Source organism: Balaenoptera musculus, chromosome 6, assembly GCF_009873245.2.
Source record: "Balaenoptera musculus isolate JJ_BM4_2016_0621 chromosome 6, mBalMus1.pri.v3, whole genome shotgun sequence".
In the NCBI taxonomy this organism is placed as follows: Eukaryota; Metazoa; Chordata; class Mammalia; order Artiodactyla; family Balaenopteridae; genus Balaenoptera; species Balaenoptera musculus.
The window spans coordinates 113,979,679-114,001,290 of NC_045790.1; the positions used below are offsets into that span (position 1 = coordinate 113,979,679).

Here is a 21,612-nt window from a genome sequence, read left to right on the forward strand (position 1 = left end):
GCCCAGCTGTTCCTGAGTTCCTGCGTGCTCTTGGAGGCCCTTCCCTCTGCTGCCAGCACAGGACTACCCGGGGCCATTTCCACCTGCTGATGGGAAATATCAGAGGATATTTATTGCCTGCTTTATCTGAGGACCATTATCATAAGGGACCTGGTGTTTGCGGAAGAGTTCTGTGAATACATGATTTATGAAATGCAAGGGGAGTTTTGTATTTGCACTTGCAAATGCTGAGAAGTCAGTTCCAAGAGGAGCCCTTATTTGAAGTGCTGTGAAGTGTCAAATTAGCATCAATAACTAGGACTTTCCCATAAGCCACCTGGGCCTGACGGTCCTCTTCTTCAGTTCTGAAATTCTCTAGAAACGAGATTCGGGGACCTGTTCAAGAGCCTGTCTCTTTGTGTCCGCACCCAGCTCTTAGAGGTTTCTCTTCCTCTCTTAAATGACTCGCCCAAGTCCCTCTGGCTGTAGGGCACTTGCCCGGGACTCTGAGGCCGCCTTCTTCCCCTCTGCCTGGGGGCGTGTCTGCTGGGGCAGGAGCCTTGGGAGCCTGCATGGAGCTGTGCTGGTGTCCTTTCCCACAAGCGGGCTTCTCAGTTTTCACAGTCTTGCTTTTAAATGGATTAGAACCTCTCTCCTGTTCTTATTTCTCCTTGTGACCAGCAGTGCCCTGGGCAGGGGAGAAGCCAGTGGCTCTGGACTTCGGGGAGCGGCCTTCGGAACACACACAAACACACAGACGCGCACACACGCACAAACACTCATACACACAACTGGTATTTAAAATAATTGCATAGAGAAAAAGACAGGATAAACCCTGGCCAAACCCATTTCTTGGCCAGCTGTTGACACACACAGTGCCCAGCCTGTAGTAGGTGCTCATTACTTTGCTTGAGCCGAGTGCAGTGATGTAAGACGTACACAAATTTGGATTCAACTCTCGTCACATGACCTGCCAACCATGGCCGAGCACTTTGAAAGGGGGCGCCCCTCGTGGTCGTCAGCGGTTGCAGTGGGGTGGTTTGACCCCGGGGGGGCGTGCCAGCTGCCTGCAGAGGGGCCGCTCAGGGCAAGCCGGGAGTGGGCAGTGGATCTGGACTGAGTCACGGTGTGGGGACCGGGAATGGAACGGAGGAGCCGAGGGGCCTGGGCTCAGCCTCACGTCCTGCAGGGAGACCCCGAGGCTCTGGCAAGGGCAGGGCTGCCCTGGCTCTGCTCCCGGTCTTCACGTTGAGTCCGACAGACCTGGTTCAAAATCTGGGTCCACCTACTGGCCGATGACTTTGGCAGGTGACACAGTGACTCTGACCTACCTCGGTTTGCCAAGGACCACGTGGGCTGGGGAGCCCTCTGCATGGTGCCCGGCCCATAGTAGGTGCTCATTAAACGGCGGTGCCGCTGCTCCTGGTCCCTCCCCACCCCCAGGTTTGGTGGAAATGAAGCTAGACCAGCACAGGTTGGTGGCAGCCTCCCCTCTCTTAGTTTTTCTCCACCGCTGTATTTGTGCAGACTTCGGAGCCCACTCTGGCCCTCCCGCCGTCCTCCCTGTGCTGCTCTCCCCCTTCCCTGCCTAGTTTTCTGAGCGCGGTAAACCCGTGGTCAGCACCCCGAGCTGAGTTTGACATGGCGCCAGCAGGGGCTGGGGCGCCGAGAGGAGCTTCTCCCCACGTGGGAGCCGCTGACCACAGCCTGCTTTGCTCGGCTCGTCGCCCCGATGTCTGGGGACAGGATCCCCTGGAAAGCACACACGTAAGCAAGACCCCGGCTCCTGCCCGCTGCACTGCTGCCTGCCCTGGTCCCGTTTTGGGACTGTCCCTGCCCCAGGGCAGCTGTGGACGGGCAGGCAGAGCTGGGGCTCCAGACTGCGGGACAGGGAGCAGGTCTGGGGAGGTCGGGCTCCTCACTCAGGTGTGACTTCCTGGGATGGGCTTGGGAAGGCCGTCATCATGTGGAGACTTGGCTCTGGGCACACTCACCAAGGTTCCCACGGCCCAGACTCGCCTCTTGCCCTCCAGGAGCCCCATCCAGTGGGGACGCCCAGGCTAGTCCAGATGCGCCTGGCGCTGCTCAGTGATGTCAGACCATGAAGATGGGATGCTTGTTCTGCTCTGCCCTGACGGCCACCGCTGGCCCAGCGCGGGCGGCAGGATCGGTCCCTAGGGGCGATTCCAGTCTCTGCCGACCGGAAAACTGCCTGGAGCCCGTGTTGAGAGTGACACTGAGGCCGATTCTTGGATGGTTGGGAAAGGGCTTGGGGGCGGCTGTGGTCTCTCATGGGGGTGGGTGGGGGCAGGGATTTGAGGGGCAAGGTTTCTTTCGCGCTTTTTGCCTGGGCGCCCTCCACTTACGTAGGACTCAGGAGCAGAAAGGATCCTTACGGGATAGCTGGCTAGTTAGTCTTAGGCTGCTTTAGAAATTTCCAGGTTTTGTTTTTCTTTGCTATTATTGAAGGAGGCTTATTGCATTCAGGTCCTGTCTGGGTTCTGGGTGGTGGTGTTCTTTTTCTGAACAGCTGCCTCTCAGCTTCCCAAGTCTCTCAAATTGGAGTCATTCCTTGGGAAGCGAAAAGGCATTCATTCCTTGGTCCTTCCACTCATCCGCCCGTTAAGCATTCAATTTACCAAGAATTTATTAAACACTTACTATGGCAGAGATCAAACAGAGAGACTTGCGTGACCTTTGCCTTCCGAGGGTCACCCAGATTAGCCGTTGTGCAGTTCACAGTGGAAAAAAGGGGTGGGAAAGTGAAAGCTCTGAACTCTGCCCCTGGAGCTGGCCGTGCTGGCCCACCGTGTGGCCGTGACCCCGGAGCCCTTCCCGTGCCGTGTGGGTGCGGAGCGGGTCGTGTGCAGTGTGAGCTCGGCTGCAGCAAAAGCCCCCCGTCGTAGGGGAGTGATCACCCCTCTCCCCAGGAAACCACCGTGTGGAGTTGGGCTGATGCGCCGGCGTTCTTCCTGTTTCCAGAACCAGCAGGGCCCTCCACCCGCCCCCTGGCCCCTGGGCTTCCCCCTTTTCCCTTCGGGGCGGGTGTGGACAGGAGCTGATGCTTTGGGGTGCATGAAATTCCAGAAAGTGTTTCCTGACCGTGGGAGGAGCGCTGGGAGGGGCAGCTCATGCTGGCTGGGCTTCCTCTGCTTCCCGGCCCGCGGCAGGCAGGTGGACCCCCGGAGGCACTCGAGGGCTGCGGGACCCCGGGTGCAGCCAGCCTTCTCTCATCCATCCAGAGCACGGCGATGGGGGCGCCGTGGGCGGCGGGGAGAGGGGCTTCCTGTCGGTTAGACCCAGTGTGGATCGGACTCTGCGTGTACTTGGACTCTCTGAGCTTTCGTTTCTGCAGGGATAGAACGAGGACATGACGGCCCTGGGCGCGGTAGTGTTATGCGGCCTCAGCCAGGAAGCAGACATACAGGTCTTATCACCTTTACTAGTAATTTGTCCCTCTTCTTGCTCACCCATCCAGCAAGCTCCAGCAGGAGCTGAGGGATCCAGAAAGTTGGTTCCGGAAGTCTTTTTTTTTTTTTGGCCCCTGTCCCTGGTATTTTCCCGAATGGTTGCATTAAAGGTATTAGGTTTCTGCTCAAACCAGTGCCGTCAGGGAAGGTTTGAGCGAAGGGCCTGAGACAGGAGCTAAAGGCCAAGCGGGCTGGTGTGGAGAGCGTGAGCCGGCGGGGCTTGCTGCTGATGACCGGGGCCCTGCTCCCTCCCTGATGGCGTGTGAATCCTTCTCGAGTTCTGGGCGTCCTTCTGGGCGTCCATCAGACGCGCACGGGGCCCAGGAAGGGAAGGAGCGTGGGAAGGCCGAGTGGGTGGCCGGGAATGGCTGGGTCTTCCCGGGATGCCTTAGCATGGAGTCTGGTTGGCAGTTTTGGACGGAGGATCCTGGTGACGCTGCAGGGTTTCTGTGGCTTTCGTCTGGTGTCTTGGTCCCAGAGACTGTGGATAAAAATCACCATGGAAGCACAGCTTCATCTCCTCGTCGTGAGCCTCCTACGTGGGGCGGTGAAGTGGTGGCTTTGCCAACACGTCTGGTCCTGCCTGCCATTGTTGCTGGGGTCAGTCCAGGCAGTGATCCTGGGCTGGCGACTTTCCCGGAACTTAATTTCCTCGTCTGGAAGATGCGAAGGGTCGCACCAGCTCTCCCCCGTTGATCGGAGCCCCTCGGGCGCTGTGTTACGGACAGCTCTTTGTGTGGGCTGGGACCCGGGGGCTGGGACCCGGTTGTCAGGGAACAGACGGAGTTTTCATCATCATCTTCATTACGATCCTTCGTGGACCAGCCGCCTACTGGGCGTGTTTACTTGCACCGTGAAGCCAGGGGTGGAACTGAGAAAGCTTTGTAGGAGGCGAGTCTGTCCTGTGGGTGGGCATCAGGCAGGGAGGGAGGAGGGAGGGAGAGCCCGGGGGGTGGACCCCAGCCTGCAGGAGGCCATGGCCGGCCTCTGGCTCAGGGTGGTCCTGGGCCGTCCTTCACGGGACCCGCTCCCGGCTTCCTGCCAGCTCACTCACTCTCTCATTCTCATCGCGGGCTTTCCCGCAGGCTGCCCCTCGGCCCGTAAGGCTCTCACCACACCACAGGGCCACCTCCCTCACCTCCCTGGGGCCTTGGCTCAAATCGCGCTATTTAAACCGGCGGGGATGCCCCCAGGGCCCAGTGCTATCCACCGTCTAAGCAGTTTCCTTCCTTACCAGGGCTGCGGGTCACAGTGCCCTGACCAGACCACGGGCTGCCTGGCTGTAGGGACGTTCATGCTGTCTTCCAGTGCCTAGAATCCAACCTGGGATGGGGGCGGTGCACCAGTCTGTCTTTGCGTGAGTCTGTGGATCTTACCGGAGGAGCCGGGAAGCTGTTGGTGGCGACGGGGTGAGGGTGAGGCATCTCGCAGAAAGCCCTGGTGCCCTCGGTGGGTCAGGAGGCCCAGGCGGGCCCGGGGGGCCCCTCCAGGACCTTTCCCCGGGTGGGGCCCCATCGCCCACGTCAGGGGCCCGATTCCCTGCGTGTCCCCAGCCTGGGCCGCCCTGGACCTGCAGCCCTACCTGGTCAGCTCGGCTCACCTTAGCCCCTGTTTTGAGTGGAATTAACAACCCAGGAGGAAGGTCTGCGAGGCTGTTTCTCTCATTTGAGTTACAGAGCAGAGCACACCCTCTTGTAAACGGGTTGAATTCTCCTATTTATTATCCATGAAAACATTTTGCTGGGCTCAGAAACTTCCGGAGCGGTTAAACCTGGCCTTCAGCACGGCCGGGGGCGGACGACAGGCCTCTCCTTGAGTCAGTGCACGAGGCGGGGCGCGCAGTGGTTTCCCCAAGTGCCGGCCCTGCCGGGAGCCCTCCCGCCCGCACCCCTCCCGTGCTTCCCGCCTCCTGCAGAGCCCCGTGCGCTGTGTGCCCGGATCTTTGCATCCCTGAGCTCCTGCCATCTTCAGGGGCCTCAGGAAGTGAGGAAGGAAACCGAGGCCCAGAGAGAGGTTGCGTCTCGCTTGTGTCCCAGGGCGGTGGTGGAACTGGGGGGTCGATTCGGGTCCTGCGGATGGCAGAGGCCAAGTTCTGCGTTCTGCCGTGCCCCTTCCCTCTGCCAAGCGAGGCAGCTGTTTGCAGGGGCAAGGAGTGGTCAGCTCTGTCTAATTCTGCCACCTGCAGGGGGTTGGGAAGCTAGTCTGGGCCAAGTGTGGAGGCCAGGAGGGCGGTATGGGGGCCGGGAGGCAGCGTGGAGGCTGGCAGGGCTCTCTGGGGAGAGGCCGCAGGAGGCCTGACTCAGGAGGGGAGGGCTGACCATCAGCCTCTTAAAGGGCACAAGGCGGTGCATTCCCTCCTGCAGTGGATTTTAAACCACCTGGGCCTTCTCTGGAGGCCAGGAGGAGGTGGAAGGCAGGGCCCTGCTGAATCGGAGTGAGTCCTCTTTTATCTGTTTTCTCTTCCGTATTTTGCCTGACATCTTGCTCATAGGAAGTGTTCTGAAGAGGTTAAAAGCATAGTTTGAAACGAGGGGTCCGTAACAGCCGAGGAAACCCACCTCCCTGGGATCAGGGCTCTAGGAGGCGAAGGGGGGGCTGGGGGGTGGGGCTAGGGCTGGGGCCTCACGGGCTGCCCGAGGGCCCTGGCGGTGGGGCAGGCTGGTCACAGCTGTCCTGGATGTGGGAAGCGGGCCCTGTCCGCCAGCATCCCAGGTCCCTCCGACTGTCCGCGGGTCAGCTGCCACCTGCTCTGGCTGCGTCCAGAGCCTGGATCTGCTGCCCCAGCCCCAGGGCCCCTCGGCGGTTGTCTCTGCGGTAGAGGTGCCCTCCCTCCTGGCCCTCTGTCCCACTCTTCCTCTCTGCCTGGGACCCTCTTTTATCATCAGCCTGTCCTTCCCCTCCTCCGTCCCCCTGGCATGGCAGCGCCTGGCACATGCTGCCACCCCCTGCAAAGCCCTGGGCAGGCATCACTTATCGATCCCAGCACCTTCCCACCGAGCCCCTCTGCACGCACCCCAGTACCGCGACAGTCTACTGGATTTGGCACATGGGAGGAAACCAGTTTGCTTTGCCAGACCTCCCATCTGTCCCGCTATTGCCATGACCCCTTCTCTTGCCCCGGCCCCTCCGGCAAACACTCACCATCCCCCCCCACCCCCACTGCCCTCCGGACTTCTTGAGAGTGCTGATGCTTCTGGAAGCCAGGTAAAAGTGGACCCACTGAGGCGCCTTTGGGGGCTTGGGACAGAGTGTGACGCTGGGGAGTGGGCTTGACCCACAGGTCGCCTCACCCCCGGGGGCTGTAGTTTTCCCATCTGTAAAATGGGTCTGCAGATGGGCCCCGTCTCAGCTGCTGGAGGAAGATTTGAGACGGTGCGGCTGCGTGTCTGCGTGCGTGAGTCCCGGGGGTGGTGCCCTCGTTGTACCAGCCCGCGCGGAGCCGGTGGCGGTGGCCTTGGCAGCGGGGCAGGGGGGTGGCTGACAGCCCATCCCGCTGCCTGGAGTGCCAGCCTCACCCGCCACCCTCGTCCCACTGCCCTGCGTTCGGGATCGAGATGTCAATTCCTCCTCGATGAATGCAGGCAGGTCGCGGGCTCTGCTCAGGGAGGGAGCAGGCAGCCTTGGGGCACCCATCCGACAGCCCGATCCCCTCGCCCGGGCCTCCCCGTGCTCGCTCATTTAGTTCATGCGTTTGCTGAGCGCGGCTGCTCTGCGCTCACCGAGGCCTGTCTGCCGCTGATGCCCAGGCTGCAGCGAGTTCGTCAGCGCCCCCGCCCCGATGCCGTCCGGACGCGATCCAGGCTGGCCTCCTCAGCGTCCGCTCGGCGCTAATTACTGATTAAAATATTAAAATGCAGCTGCCGGGGAGCGGGCGCAGCCTCCAGGCCCCGCAGAGCCGCCTGCAGGCCTTTTGGCTGAGGCTTCCCGAGCTTCTGCTTGAAAACATTTCCTCCTTTTAACTGCGGGTTGTCATTTCAGGATGTTTTCAGCCCGTCCGCTTTCAGAGGAACTCACCACCGGGCACACACGTGTACACACACGTGCAGGCACACGCAGAGTCAAATAAGCCGTTCAGATGCTGACCCCACGTTTTCTCACTGGTGCTGGGAGTGGTTTTCTCTCTGCTTCCGTTTCCGGGCGGCAGCCACTGGCCGTCATCGCCCGCGTAGTGGACAAGGGTTGGGGAAGTCTCGTTTTTTGTTTTATCAATTTATTTAGTTTATTTATTTATTTTTGGCTGCGTTGGGTCTTCGTTGCTGTGCACGGGCTTCTCATTGCAGTGGCTTCTCTTGTTGCGGAGCACGAGCTCTAGGCACGCGGGCTTCAGTAGTTGTGGCACGCGGACTCAGTAGTTGTGGCTCACGGGCTCTAGAGCACAGGCTCAGTAGTTGTGGCATGCAGGCTTCAGTAGTGGTGGCATGTGGGCTTCAGTAGTTGTGGCTCACGGGCTCTAGAGTGCAGGCTCAGTAGTTGGGACGCACGGGCTTAGTTGCTCCGTGGCATGTGGGATCTTCCTGGACCAGGGCTCGAACCCGTGTCCCCTGCATCGGCAGGGGGATTCTTAACCACTGCACCACCAGGGGAGCCCCAGAAGTTTCTGTTTTGGTGGTTGAGTCCCTGCAGGTCTGATGAGCTGTGAGGGGTCTGGGCCCACCGCCCTGTGGGAGATGGGCAGGTCTTGTGTGTGAGGCCCAGGAGCCTCTGGGCCTTTGTTTTGGCCCCTCTACCACTGGAAGGGGTTCAGGGAGGAGCTGATGGCCAAGGAGGTGGCTCCGTGATCCTTGGTGGGCGATTCCTACCCATCGACTCCTTTCTCACTTAGGATCATTCCTGGGGAGAGGGAACTTGGGTGCCTATGGTGGCGGCAGACACGTGCAATGGAGACGTCGGGGTGTGGGGTTAGGAGCGTCGCGTCCAAGCCCTGCTTCGGCCGCTGCGCCTCCTGGCACGTGGGCAGGCCCCTGTGCTCCTCTCTGGCCTCAGTTTCCGCATCTGTGAACAGAGGGTTGCACTGGCTGGCTGACCTCTTGGCGGTGGTCGTTAGGGGGCCTTTCTGGTCCCTGTGGGTGTCGCGTAAGCCGCACATCTCGTGGTTATCACTCTTGTCCGTGACTTGTACCCTGAGGGCCCCCTGCAAGGGGGCTGGGAGCTCGAATTTTCTCAGCTAGTCCTGGCGTCACTGGTGCATGCTATTTTTTTTTTTTTTTTTTTTGGTCTGTGTCCACAGTTAATTAAATTTTAATTGGCAAATTGTTTCTCCCTAGTGCCCCAAGACATTGTTTCTATTGAAGCCTGACAACTTGATGTTTGCAGCAAAAAAGCTGAATGAGACCAAGAAGGAAAGAAGAAAAAAAATCAAAGTGTAAATAATTGTAACAAAGTGTTCTTTCTTGGCATCCTGGAAGGCCTTTCCCAAGGAATACTGCTTCTTCAAATGGCACATGGCAGGTGGGGGTCTGTGGCCGGTCAGGCCTTCGGGGTTTATGGGCAGTGCCTCTGAATCACAAGGTGTGTGGCTGTGACCTTGTTGGGGGAGAGACCCCGCTGTGGTTCAGACCTTTGCCCATTTACCCCAGGTCCTCAGCAGCAAGGGTGCTGGTTCAGCACGCAGATGCCCTGCCCGGCCCGCCTGTCATGCGGGTTAGGGAGTTTGGGCTGGAGGCCTGGAGTATTCATCCTGCATCGTCCTTTTTGACCGTCGTTCTTTAAAAAAAATTATTGGGATAAAATGGACCTAATGTAAAATTTACCTTTTTAACCATTTTAAAGTACACATTTCAGTGGCATTCCATTAATTTACAGTGCCGTGTAGCCGTCACCACTGTCTTGTTCCGGAACTTTTTGATTAAACTTCCAAAGGAAACCCCAGTTCCTCCTCTCCCATCCCCCAGCCCCTGGCAACCACTAATCTCTATTCTATCTCTACAGATCTCCCTATTCTGGACATTTCACATAAACACAATCATACGGGATGTGGGCTTTAGTTTCTGTTCTGGCTTCTTTCACTCAGCATAATGTGTTCAAGTTCATCGACGCTGTAGTGTGTGTCAGAATTCCCTTCCTTTTTAAGGCTGGATAATATTCCATTGTATGGCTGGACCAGATCTTGTTGATCCATCACCCATTGCCGGGCATTTGGGCAGTTGCTACCTCTTGGCTGTTGTGAGTACTGCTGCTGTGCCCATGTGTGTGCAAAGCTTTGTTCACCACTTTTATTCTTGAATTCCTGAACCTGCAGCCCTCTCACCTTCCGAGGCTCTGGGCCCCAGAAGGCTGAGCACCTTCACTATGGAGTGAAGCCCATGCTCGGTCCAAAGAGGAGATGCCCCACCCCCAGCCTGGTGGCTCTCGCTCTTGAGGGGAAGCGTGGCAGAAGATTGGTCTCCAGTCTCACACATATGGATCCAGGCCCTCGGGCAGGCCTTGTAGAATGTGGGGTTTGTTTACAAATGAGCTCTGTGGGTTAGGTGAGGCTGGGGGCTATTGTCAGTCAAGCTGCTATGAGCACAGGTGTGCAAATATCTTTTTGAGTTCCTACTTTCATTTCATTTGATTGTATACCCAGAAGTGGAATTACCAGATCATATGGTAGTTTTGTGTTACATTTTTTGAGGCACCAGCATAATGGTTTCCACGGCTTCTGCACCATTTTACATCCCACCAACAGTGCACAAGTTTCCAGTTTCTCCACCTTCTCACCAACACTTGTTATCTTCTGTGTGTGTGTGTGTGTGTGTGTTTGATAATAGCCACCCTAATGGGTGTGATGTGGTCTCTCATTGCGGTTTTGATTTGCATTCCCTAGTGATTAGTGATGTCGGCCATCCTTTCATGTGCTTATTGGCCATCTGTGTATCTCCTCTGGAGAAATGTTCATTCAAGTCTTTGCTCATCTTTTAATCATATTTTTGGCTTGTTTTTTCCCTTTTCATTTGACCATATATTTGAGGGAGGACAGATGTTCAGCTTTTAGGACAGGGCCTCTGTGGGAGGGGTAGCCAGATGCCACTTGCTGATGGGCAGTTGGTGAGATGTTCACAGAATGCCCAGGGTCTGCCCAGTCCAGCCCAGCTCTCCCCTGTTCCCGGAACCCCACTTTCCAAAGCTCCCCACCCCAGTGCTCTCCCTACCAGGCCACCAGGTCACTAGGCACGTCTGCTTCCCCATCACTGAGTATCAGGCCCCTTCCCTGGGTGGGAAACCCAGGCAGGTAGACACTTCTGGGGTCACAGCTGTGACAGAGCCAAGGGTGGATGTTCTTTTCCCCCCAGCTCAGCCGGGTAGGGCAGGCTGGGGCTGTCCCACCACCTCCCAGGAACGGGGTAGAGAGAAGCCTCCAGGGCCTGCAAGGCAAACTGAAACCGGACAGCGCCCGGGCCCCTCAGCAGCTCTCGATGGTTCCGTCCTGTGTTGCGGGTATCAGTCAGCACACCTGCATGCCATTACCTGGCCCACTAAACCTGCCAGCGCTGGGACGCGCCCAGGCTAACTGCTACCTGCAAATGTCATTAGAACAACCCTCACGTCCGGTCCTCGTGGCTTAATTTCCATGAAGAATGAACGTCTGGGCCGCTGGGCTCCGCGGAGATTTGTATTAATCAGCGGTTGATTTCTCGTACTCGCTCAGGCCCCGGGCTTCCTCGTGGGCCGGGGAGCCAGGTGGGAACGTGGGGAGGCAGCTTTGAAGTCAAGAGCCGGTCCCCAGGGCGGCCTCCGGGGATGCTGGGGGGCTCCTCGCGGATGCAGTAGGGGTCGCTGGGTGTCTGGAAGTGAAGATGCTCCTTCAAGGAGAGCTAGGAGTCGGCGACAGCAAGGAGGATTGGGCGTGACGTTCATGGAGAACGTGAACACGGGCTGACGCTGGGCTGATTACAGACGAGAGAGCCCAATGGGGGCAGTTGTGGCCAGTCCCCGGCACACTGGTCCAGGGAGGACTGGACCATTCCTAGCCGTCCTGGGAAGACCAGGCCCTTGGCCTGGGCTGTGGCAGTACCGGGCTCGGTGCAGCCGTGTCACCACGGTGGCCGTCATGAGGCCACCCCCCCCCCCGGGAATGAGGCGGCTGTGACCTCGGCCCCGGTGACACCTGCGTTATGGCCCCTGGCTTCGGCCAGTGTGTGGCCTCATTCTCTGCGGACGTCCAGAACCTGCTCGAATCTCTTCGCTGCAGGTGGGCGCAGGCAAGGTGAGTGTTCTTGGGTCCCTCTTATTTATTTTTTATTTTATTTTTTAAATTCCGAACTCTACTTTTTTTTGGCTGTGCTGCGCGGCTTGTGGGATCTTAGTTCCTTGACCAGGGATTGAACCTGGGGCCACAGCAGTGAAAGCGCCGGCCGAGTCCTAACCACTGGATCGCCAGGGAATTCTCTCTACTTTTTCATTTGAAAAAATACCGCATATCAAAGACAAATAACTAGCACGCATCTGAAATATAAATAACTAGTTGGAGTTTTATTCAGCATTGTGTGCTGCGGAAAACAAAATCATTAAACTGAATTTAGGCCAAAATCTTAAATGTCAACAATCACCCTTTCGCAATAGTAACTACAGATTTACTTTAAAAAAAAAATTAAAAAATAAATATACCAAAAAATACGACAAATAAATTTGGTGTGGCCGAAATGACTTTACTCTGTTGAAGGTCTTAGAGTGAAGAGCTTTTAGACCTGGGGGAACAGGTCAGTGTCACGGGGCAGGAAGGGATGGGCTGAGAGGAGGGTCCCCGGCCGCAGCCCCGGGTCGGTCTGTGGGGCTGCAGAGACTGGGGTCAGGGAAGTGGGTCCTGGTGTATTTGGACTCAAGACTCGGGGTCCGGATTCCTTAGAGCGAGACACAGCTTTCATTCCGGACATTCAGTGGTCTTTCATTCATTCAGCAAACACTGGCGTGCCCACTGGCCAGGTGCAGGGGTCAGGGTGGTGAGTGGCCAGCTCCCACTGTCCCCGCTCTCCAGCTGGCGAGGCGGGGGCGGATCTCCCCCATGCCTGAGCCTGGAGGCCAAGGGCTGGGGTCTTCGGGAGAACCCCGGGTCTGCATCCCCAGCTTGGGTCCTCCAAGGACCCTTTGAGTGTCTCCATGTTTCCTCTTAGGATTTTGAGTTTTCAAAGAGTACACACATGAAATCAATGACAAGTCATTAGTTTTCCCTTTTTTTAAAAAATTTTATTTATTTATTTTTGGCTGTGTTGGGTCTTCGTTTCTGTGCGAGGGCTTTCTCTAGTTGTGGCGAGCGGGGGCCACTCTTCATCGTGGTGCGTGGGCCTCTCACTGTCGCGGCCTCTCTTGTTGCGGGGCACAGGCTCCAGACGCGCAGGCTCAGTAGTTGTGGCTCACGGGCCTAGCCGCTCCGCGGCATGTGGGATCTTCCCAGACCAGGGCTCGAACCCGTGTCCCCTGCATTGGCAGGCGGATTCTCAACCACTGCACCACCAGGGAAGCCCAGTTTTCCCATTTTTAATTAGAGACTAATTATGCGTTACCCCTGATCCACCCCATAGCCGCGCCCCACGCGGAGGGTGCAATGGCCAGGAAGGGTGCGGGTGGGGAGTCACGAGTTGGGACGTTCAGTCTGGGTGTGTTCAGGGTACTTGGAGAGCTCTGGGACCGTGACCTTCACCCCGGGACTGTGACCTTCCAGGACCCCAGTTGGGTGCCTTTCACCGTGGAGGACACAGCGGGTCATCAGCAGGCAGCCGTGGTGGCTGGAGGGTGTCCGTTTGCTGTGGGGAGAGCAGGGGGGGCTTGGAGGGGTTCAGGCAGCACCCCCGTCCTGGGCCAACCCAAGCCTCCCCTGTGTCGTCAGCCGGGATGATGGCGGGCGAGTGTCTGGGGAGGAATGGCTCCCCGCCAGTGTCAGCCTGGTCTCCACGGGGCTGTGGGCCCCCATGCCCACGCGAGTGGGCAGGCAGAGGGGCCACTGCGCACCTCTCTGCCCAACCACCCGGACTCTCCTCTTTCACCCAGTGACATGGTTCCGGGACGGCCCGGCATCTCTTCCTCTGTGAAGCCGCCCTGGGTTGCTCCAGCACAGATCCTAGAATGGCTGGCCTTGGCAGTCTTCCAGCCAGAGCCCTTGTTGTGCCAGTGGGGACACGGAGGCCCTCTGTGGGTCTGAGGAGAGCCCAGGCTCTCTCTCCGGGCCGCTGGAGCCCAGGTCCCAGGTGATGGGAGGGCCGGGCGTGGCCTCTAGGGGCTGACCAGGATGAGACTCTCAGCTCAACGTCTATAGCAGATCCCTTTACCTGTTTGAGCTGCCGCTTTCCCAGCTGGGAGGCCTGGCTGCTGGCAGGTGGTAGGGTCCGGCCTGTGGTGGGTCCACACCCGGGCCTCCTTGGCCTCCCCATAGCACCTGGCACAGAGATGGCAGCGCCCAGGCTGGGCAGGGTTGAGCACACAGAAAGCTGCCCCGGGGTCTGGGGCCAGCAGAAGCTGACTCTGGGCTCTGCTGAAGGATGGCAGGGCAGGACGGGCCGGGCCTGCCACCTCTCGGCCCAGGGATGCCGAGGGCACACTCTTTGTTTTGCTTCCCTGAAACAGACCACATCCGTCTGGCTCCGGCTTCTGGGCCGTTTCCGGCTTGCATTCCTTTTTGATACTGAAATATTTTAGCGGGTGGCAAAAATGGCCCAGTGCCCTTTCTCCCTCCCAAGACGAGAGGAATGTTCAAGAAAATTCCGTTGCCCTGGCGCCTTCCCTGGCTGAGCAGGCAGCCTATGACCCGTGGACGAGAATGGCAGGGAGGTCAGCCAGCTGTCCCGGCCACCGGGGTCCGCGAGGCCCTGGGCACCTGGGTTCCAGGAACCCCTCAACTGGGGCTGCGCGGCTTCAGGGCGGGTCTCGGGACGCAGCTCCGTGGCCGAGCAAAGAACGCGGAGGCCTGGAGCCTTCGAGCCTGATTTCAGAGCCCAGCTGGGCCCTCTTTGGTGGCGAGGCCTGGGATGTTGCCTCTGTTTCCCATTTGTACCTGCTCCCTAGGTGGGCTGTGGGCACCTGGGAGGGGTGGTGCCCCACGCATAGAAAGTTCTGGAGCAGCATGTGGTGGTAGTTTTACCCTTCAGTGGGTAGCGGGGTGTGTGTCAGAAATGCAGAGACACGGCAGCAAGGGGGGCCCGAGAGGAGGTGCGGAGAGTCAAGCGGTAAACCCCGAGGGCTGAGCCAGGCCTGGACGAGAGGAGAGGTGGGCATACGAGGTGGTGGGGGTGCTGGGAAAGGACCGTGGTGGTCTTTCGGGGGCTGTGGGTCCCCGGGGCTGAGAAGGCGGGGAGGGAGTCAGGCCCGCCCGGTTTCAGTTCTGCCTCTGTGTTCATTAAATGTGTGACCTTGGTCATCTGCACAGCCTCGCTAGCCTCATCTACAAAATGGGAAGCAGGGGCTTCCCTGGTGGCGCAGTGGTTGAGAATCTGCCTGCTAATGCAGGGGACACGGGTTCGAGCCCTGGTCTGGGAAGATCCCACATGCCGCGGAGCAACTAGGCCCGTGAGCCACAATTACTGAGCCTGCGCGTCTGGAGCCTGTGCTCCGCAGCAAGAGAGGCCGCGATAGTGAGAGACCCGCGCACCGCGATGAAGAGTGGCCCCCGCTTGCCGCAACTAGAGAAAGCCCTCGCACAGAAACGAAGACCCAACACAGCCAAAAATAAAAGTAAATAAATCAATTAATTTAAAAAAATTTTATATAAAAAATGGGAAGCAAAATGATATCACTTTACATCAGCCCCGTGGAGTTGGGAGGAGGGAACGTGAAGCGCCAGCGTTGTCCTGGCACCAGTGAGGGCTCAGAAATCCCACCCCCGGGGGCTCTCGTCTCTGGCCTGGATTCCTAGATGTTTCTAGTGGTGTGGTAACGGGGGGGGGGGTAAGCGCTGGGCATGGGCGGGTGTGGACCCGCCACAGGCCGGGTGACAAAAGCACTGGACAACTCAGAAGGAAGACCCTTAACGTTGGCAGGCTTTCTGCCCTGTTTGTCTTTCTGCCACGGCTAAGACCTTGATCCTCGTTGTTGAGAACTAGCTTCTAGCAGTGCTGGAAGCATCCATTCCTCTTCAACGTTTCTAATGGTTTCCCTATTAATGTAACTGGAGAAATCACCGCGACATGTCTTTCAACTGGAAAAGGAGAGATGTCCTACCACTGTGGGCATATCATTAGGAAAAGCAAATGAACTCATGTTTAATGGTGTTAGAATCTCAGATCACTTTGGAAAATGGGGTTGGTGAGACGGGGAAACGAGAAATCGCTGATGCCCTTTGGAGGAGGTCGCGGGGGAAAAGGAGAGTCTCAGGGGCGTTTGGGAGTGGTGGGTGGTGGGTCTGGATGGGGGTCTCAGCTGGGTGAGGGCTGCAGGGTGGGCGGGACCCAGCGTTTTCCACAGTGTTGGGTAAATTCTCTCCTTCATGGTCCCAGTCTCTGCAAGCAGGGTGTGGGGCTGCTGTAGCCTGAAGGTTTGTGTCTACCCACCCCCTCCAAATTCATATGTTGAAACCTAATCCCCAGTGTGACGGTGTTAGGAGGTGGGACCTTTGGGGGTGATGGGGTCATGAGGGTGGAGCCTTATGAATGGGATTCGTGCCCTTATCAGAGAGGCCCCAGGAGCTCCCTTGTACCTTCTGCCATGTGAGGGCACAGCGAGACGAGACGGCCTGTGAACCAGGAGGCAGGTCCTCACCAGACACCGAATCTGCCGGCACCTTGATCTTGGGCTTCCAGCCTCCAGAACTGTGAGAAATAGACGTTTGGGGTTCAAGCCACCCTGTCTGTGGCATTCGGTTATAGCCTGGATGGACTGAGACCGGGTCCACCCAGCCTTTTCTGTCTCCAGGGCTCTCTCTCTGGGGTCTTTTGGGCTCTGATCTGGGGGGCGGGGAGACAGAACCAACTCAGCCCTTTAAGGATGCTCACCCGGCAGATTGTCCCCCCAGCTTCAGTTTCCTCACCCACAAAAAGGGAGGGTGACACCTGCCTCTGGGGGGACTTAGGGAGCAAGTGAAACCCCATGGGGCCAGTCCCTGTCAGGTCTGAGTTGACTTGATTGGAATAGTGGCCCCTCTGTGCGGTATTTACCTTTTCAGTGGGACCAGTATTTTGTTTTTGAGCCGCTAATGGCACTTTGGGGATTATGTCTTTGCAACTCACTGAAAATGACAGCTCTATCTTTTGTGAACATTAAAAAACCCTTCTAGCAAAAATATGAGTTTTCTGCTTCTTTTGTGGTAGGTTCCCAGATCTCTGGTAAGTCATAAAGAATATTCAACTTGACGTTCCACCATTAGAGAATCATTCCTTTGACTTAAGTTCCTATTGATATTGGTAACCCGGTAGGCTTTATCTCTCACTTCTCAGTGCCGAGGAGTTTGCAGGTCCTCTCCTGAGGATGGGTTCTGATCAGGAACGGAGAGAGAACTTGGGCCCCGCACAGGGGAGGACAGCACTGGGGCCCTGGGGGAAGAGAGGTGCAGAGTCCGGATAATTGAATGAGCTCTCGGGCCGGCCCGTCACTGGCCCCTGGGTGGGGAGGGATGGTCCGGAGCCTGCTTGGCTTTGATGGACAGAGACTTCTCGCAGTAGGCAAGGAGGGAAGCCCAGGACAGACAAAGCTGCGGCCAGTCCAGGAAACCCCGCGGGAGTGGAGAGATGGCGCTTCCGCTGTCTGTCGGGCAGACCGGGAGTGGAGAGATGGCGCTTCCTCTGTCTGTCGGGCAGACTGGGCTGGCTTTCCTTCTGCTCTGATGCTGGGATCCACAGACGTGCTTCTCCCCGTCCCCTGCTCTCCCTCCCCACCCCCTTTCGCCCTCTTCATGGCCGCTGAGACCCCCACTCACCCACCCGTGTTCTTCGAGCACCAGACTCCCCACTGAAAGTCACATGGACTCCCAGAACGACCCCTTCGGGCCCAGATGCCAGCTCTGGAGTAGCGGGCGAATGTGCCCGCGTGTCTGGGTTTGCACGGCCTTTGTCTGCGCCCACCCCCTTCCCTCTCTGCAAGGAGGGCTTTATCCCGAGGAGGGAACCTTCCCCCGTGAATCACTGTCAGTTAGCCTTCAGCGCAGTTCATCCATTCATCGTGCTCCTTTATTCCGCCTTATCTGCGCGAGACCAAGCCTCCTGCAAGGAGCAGGTGATAACCCGTGAGCAGCGCAGCCGCGTCTGGGAAAAGACCCTCCTTCCTCCTCCCGCTGCCTGTGCCGGTGGCCTGTGCCCGTTTCCTCGCAGGTCCTGGGAAGGGAAGATGTGGGTGCACTTGTGCGTGTGTTGTGAGTGTGTGTGTGGTGTGTGTATGTGTGTGATGTGTGTGGTGTGTGTACATGTGCCTGTGTGATGTGTGTATGGGTGCATATGTGTGGTATGTGTGTACATGTGCGTGTGTGTGTGGTGTGTACATGTGCCTGTGTGGTGTGTGTCTATGTGCATGTGTTTCGTGTGCCATGTTGTGCACGTGAGTTCTGCACCCTCAGGGCTTCCACTGGGCTCTTCCCCGGAGACAAGGGACCCACTGAAGGCTCGTGTTCTTGGGGTGCTTCGCAGAACAACCAGGGCCCCTCATCTGGCATTTTCTTCCAAAGAACCTTCTTTGTTGTGACAGCTCTGCTCCTGGTTCCTGGGGGTGTGTCTGCAGGGAAGGAAGTGCGGGGACAGGCTGCGGCGGCCGGGCGGCGAGGGGCCCCCTGTGTCCACCTGGGGAGGATCTCCTGATGTCACCAGGGCCCATGAGGACTAGATCCAGGGGCCCTTGTCAGCACGTGTGTGCCAGGAAGGGGAGGAGACCGAACACACATAGCATAAAATTTACCATTTTAACAACTTGGAAGTGTGCAATTCTGCTGCATTAAATAAATTCATAGTGCAGAGCAGTCACCACCACTGTCTAGTTCCAGAACATTCCATCACCCTGGAAGGAAACCCCGCACCTGTCAGCAGCCACTCCCCACTCCTCCCTCCCCCAGCCCCTGGCAGCCACCAGTCTGCTTTTGGGCTCTGTGGGTTTGCTTCTTCCGGACCTTTCATGTAAGTGGACTTCTACTACATGTCGTTTCTGTGTCTGGCTTCTTTCACTCAGCATGACGTTTCCAAGGTTCATCCACATTGTACATGTCAGGACTTTATCCTTTTTATGGCTGAGGAATATCGCATTGTGGGATCTGCATGTTCATCTGTTGATGGCCACGGGCTTGTTGGTTACCGTGAACGGAGCTGTGTGAACACTCATGTACAGGTGTTTGTTTGACCAGCTGCTTCGGTGCTTTGGGTACACGCCTAGGAGCGGAGTTGCCAGGTTACCTGGTGATCCTGGGTCTAACTTACTGGGGCCACTGACTTTCTGACTTGATGGGACAGCCCAGGGCACCTCCCGGGGTTTAGGGCCTGAGGTATTTAGGCTGAGTTGTCATTTTTGGTTGGGTGGTGTTTGTGTTTCAGGATTAATGTTGACTTATAACAGGGCTGACATCCCTGCCACTGGAGCCGGGATGTTTATGGTGTTATGGGGCTCTGGACAGAAACTTCCCGTGGGGCAGGGCTTTCCCAAGGGGGCCCACGTTCTCCCCTGGGACTGACTGGGGAAACCTGCTGGCGTCGCTGCATGCTCTTCTCTGTGGGGGGCCCACCTCCTGCTCCCCCATAATCTCTCCACGGCCATCCCCAAAGGGCAGTCTGCTGCTGCATCTCTGTGACTGTCCAGCTGGCCTCCCCATGGCTCCCTGACATGGTCTCCACGTCCCAGGTCCAGAATCTGAGCATCTCCTTGTGGTCGGGTGTCGTCCAGCTCCTCTGCTCTGGCCCCACTGGAGGGTTTGGGGACAGGAGGGATACCAGAGGGTTGCAGGGGTGGGGGCTCCTGGGGGGGGGAGATGTTTCTGGGTGGGGGAGGGGAGGAAGGCGCTCATTAGCTTCCTTACTAGCCATTGGGTTCTCTGCATCCTTGTTTACAGCCAGCGAGCAGGCAGGGAGGTGGAGGGCTGCTGGGGGTCCTTGGACCAGCTAAGGAGCCGGAGGCCACACTGTCCTGACTCCACCTGGAGCTGGGGGTTGTCCAGACCAGAGCTCTCTGCTGTTCCTTGCTCTCCCTCTCACGCCCCACATCCATCATCGCCCCCTTGATCTGTCCCAGCAGCTCTCAGCGGGGCCATTCTGCCCCCAGGAAGCACGTGGTGATATCTCGAGACGGTTTTTTTTTTTTTTTAATGAATTTATTTATCATTTATTTATTTATGGCTGCGTTGGGTCTTCATTGCTGCGCGTGGGCTTCTAGTTGCAGTGAGCGGGGGCTACTCTTCGTTGTGGTGCACGGGCTTCTCATTGCCGTGGCTTCTCTTGTTTTGGAGCACAGGCTCTAGGTGCACAGACTTCAGTAGTTGTGGCATGCGGCCTCAGTAATTGTGGCACACGGGCTCAGTAGTTGTGGCTCACGGGCTCTAGAGCGCAGGCTCAGTAGTTGTGGCACACAGGCTTAGTGGCTCCACGGCATGTGGGATCTTCCCGGACCAGGGCTCGAACCCGTGTCCCCTGCATTGGCAGGCGGATTCTTAACCACTGGGCCATGAGGGAAGCCCCTCGAGGTGTTTTTGACGGTCACAGCTAGGGGACAGGGGAATGCTACTGGCGTCTGGTGGGTAGGGGGGTACAGCCCCCCCAACATAGAGCATCCAGCCCCAGAGGTCCATCGGCTGAAGCAAGGGACCCTGAATTCCCTAGAATCGACCTCTGCGTGCCACTTCCCCTGCTGGCAGCTGAGTCGCCGGATTATTTTTCCTGTCTGCTCTCTCTGCTGTAGCCCCTGCTCCCACGCCCGCCCCCCGCAGGCTGTTCCCGACACAGCAGCCAAAGGAACCTTCCAGATGCAGGTCTGCTTGTGCACTTCCTCTGCTCAAACCCTCCGTTGGGTCCCGCGCTCCCTCAGGGGACCAGCCAGCCCAAGGATTGGCCAGCCTGGACCACCTTCCCCTGAGGGCTGCCTGGCCCCTCCCTCACGGCCGTCAGGTCCTCTGGCAGCTCTGACCACTCCCTCCCCCCGCCCCACCCGTCCCCTACCCTGTGTCCTCCAGCTTGCTGATAAGCATCTTATTAATACGCTCCTGTCACTCGCCCTAGAGAAGGCTGGTCCCATGAGAACAGGCGTCTGTCTTGTTCACCTCCGGATCTCAGAAACCAGAGCAGGGCCTGGCACACAGTTCCGGCCCCATAAACGTTTGCAGACTGAACGAATGATTCAGCCCCGCCTGGCAGGAGTTTTTGGAGATGGCCGCAGGCATCCTTTCTTTCTTCCCCACATGCACGCGGACCTCTGTCTGGGGGCCTGCGTCTTTCTGGAGTACAGCCGGTTTTTACCGTTCATCCCCTGTGCTCATTGAACAGACCCACGGGTTCTGAGAGCTGCAGGCAGAACAGTTTTCCCGGTGGTGATGTGTTCGCTGAGGGAGGTGGGGCTGGGCCCCGGGGGCGGCTCCTGTGCTCTCTCTGGAAGCAGGAAGCGCAAGCAAACCCTTTCATTGACTTCTGCTTCTTGCCTTGGAGTCAGACTCCGGGGAACGGCCAGCTGGAGCCCTTAGTGCCGTGTTGAGCGCTGTGTGGACACCCCACTCGGGAGCCATCCAGGACCCCCCAGAATTGCCTGGATAGTGCTCTCCGTTTGCTGGAGAGCGTAAAGCGGCTTCGCAGGGGCAGGACCTGGTCAGGGTGCCCAGCATCCGAGGAGTGGAGTGTCCAGAGCCTGCGTTCTCAGAGGACCCCTGCCTGGACTTTGTCCCTGCAGCAGTCAGTGACTCTGCAGGTCTTAGTGGGGGCTCTCCGAGCAGCCCTTCCGGGCGGACACGGCTCTCTGCACGGATCCAGAACATTGACCCAACCCAGCTGGGCGGCCCGGGGCACCTGTCTCCTCTTGGGGTTTTGTCTTGGGGCCAAAGTACATCACGAATGTGCCAGCACTTTGAGGAGATACTTTTCCATAGAAAAGTGTGATGGGGACAGAATGTCACCGAGAGGGGACAGCATGCCCTCCAGTGTGCACAGCTGTTCCCACAGGTGTATGCATTGATCAGCAGAAAGGTGTGAATTAGGGGCTAAAAGAAAACCCTTGCTTTTACTTAATTCTCAGGACGCTTGTGGTAGCAAGCGTGTGGGTTTTCCCCACCAAGCCACTCTGACCCTGCAGTTAACAAAGTTAACGCAGACCC

At 57.7% G+C, this 21,612-nt stretch overlaps 1 protein-coding gene across 7 annotated transcripts in view; it reads left to right on the forward strand.

Annotated features, from left to right (window-relative positions):
• Window positions 1–21,612, forward strand: part of VAV2 (vav guanine nucleotide exchange factor 2) — a 183,741-nt gene that overhangs the window by 43,239 nt on the left and 118,890 nt on the right. The gene's annotated exons all lie outside the window — the stretch shown is intronic.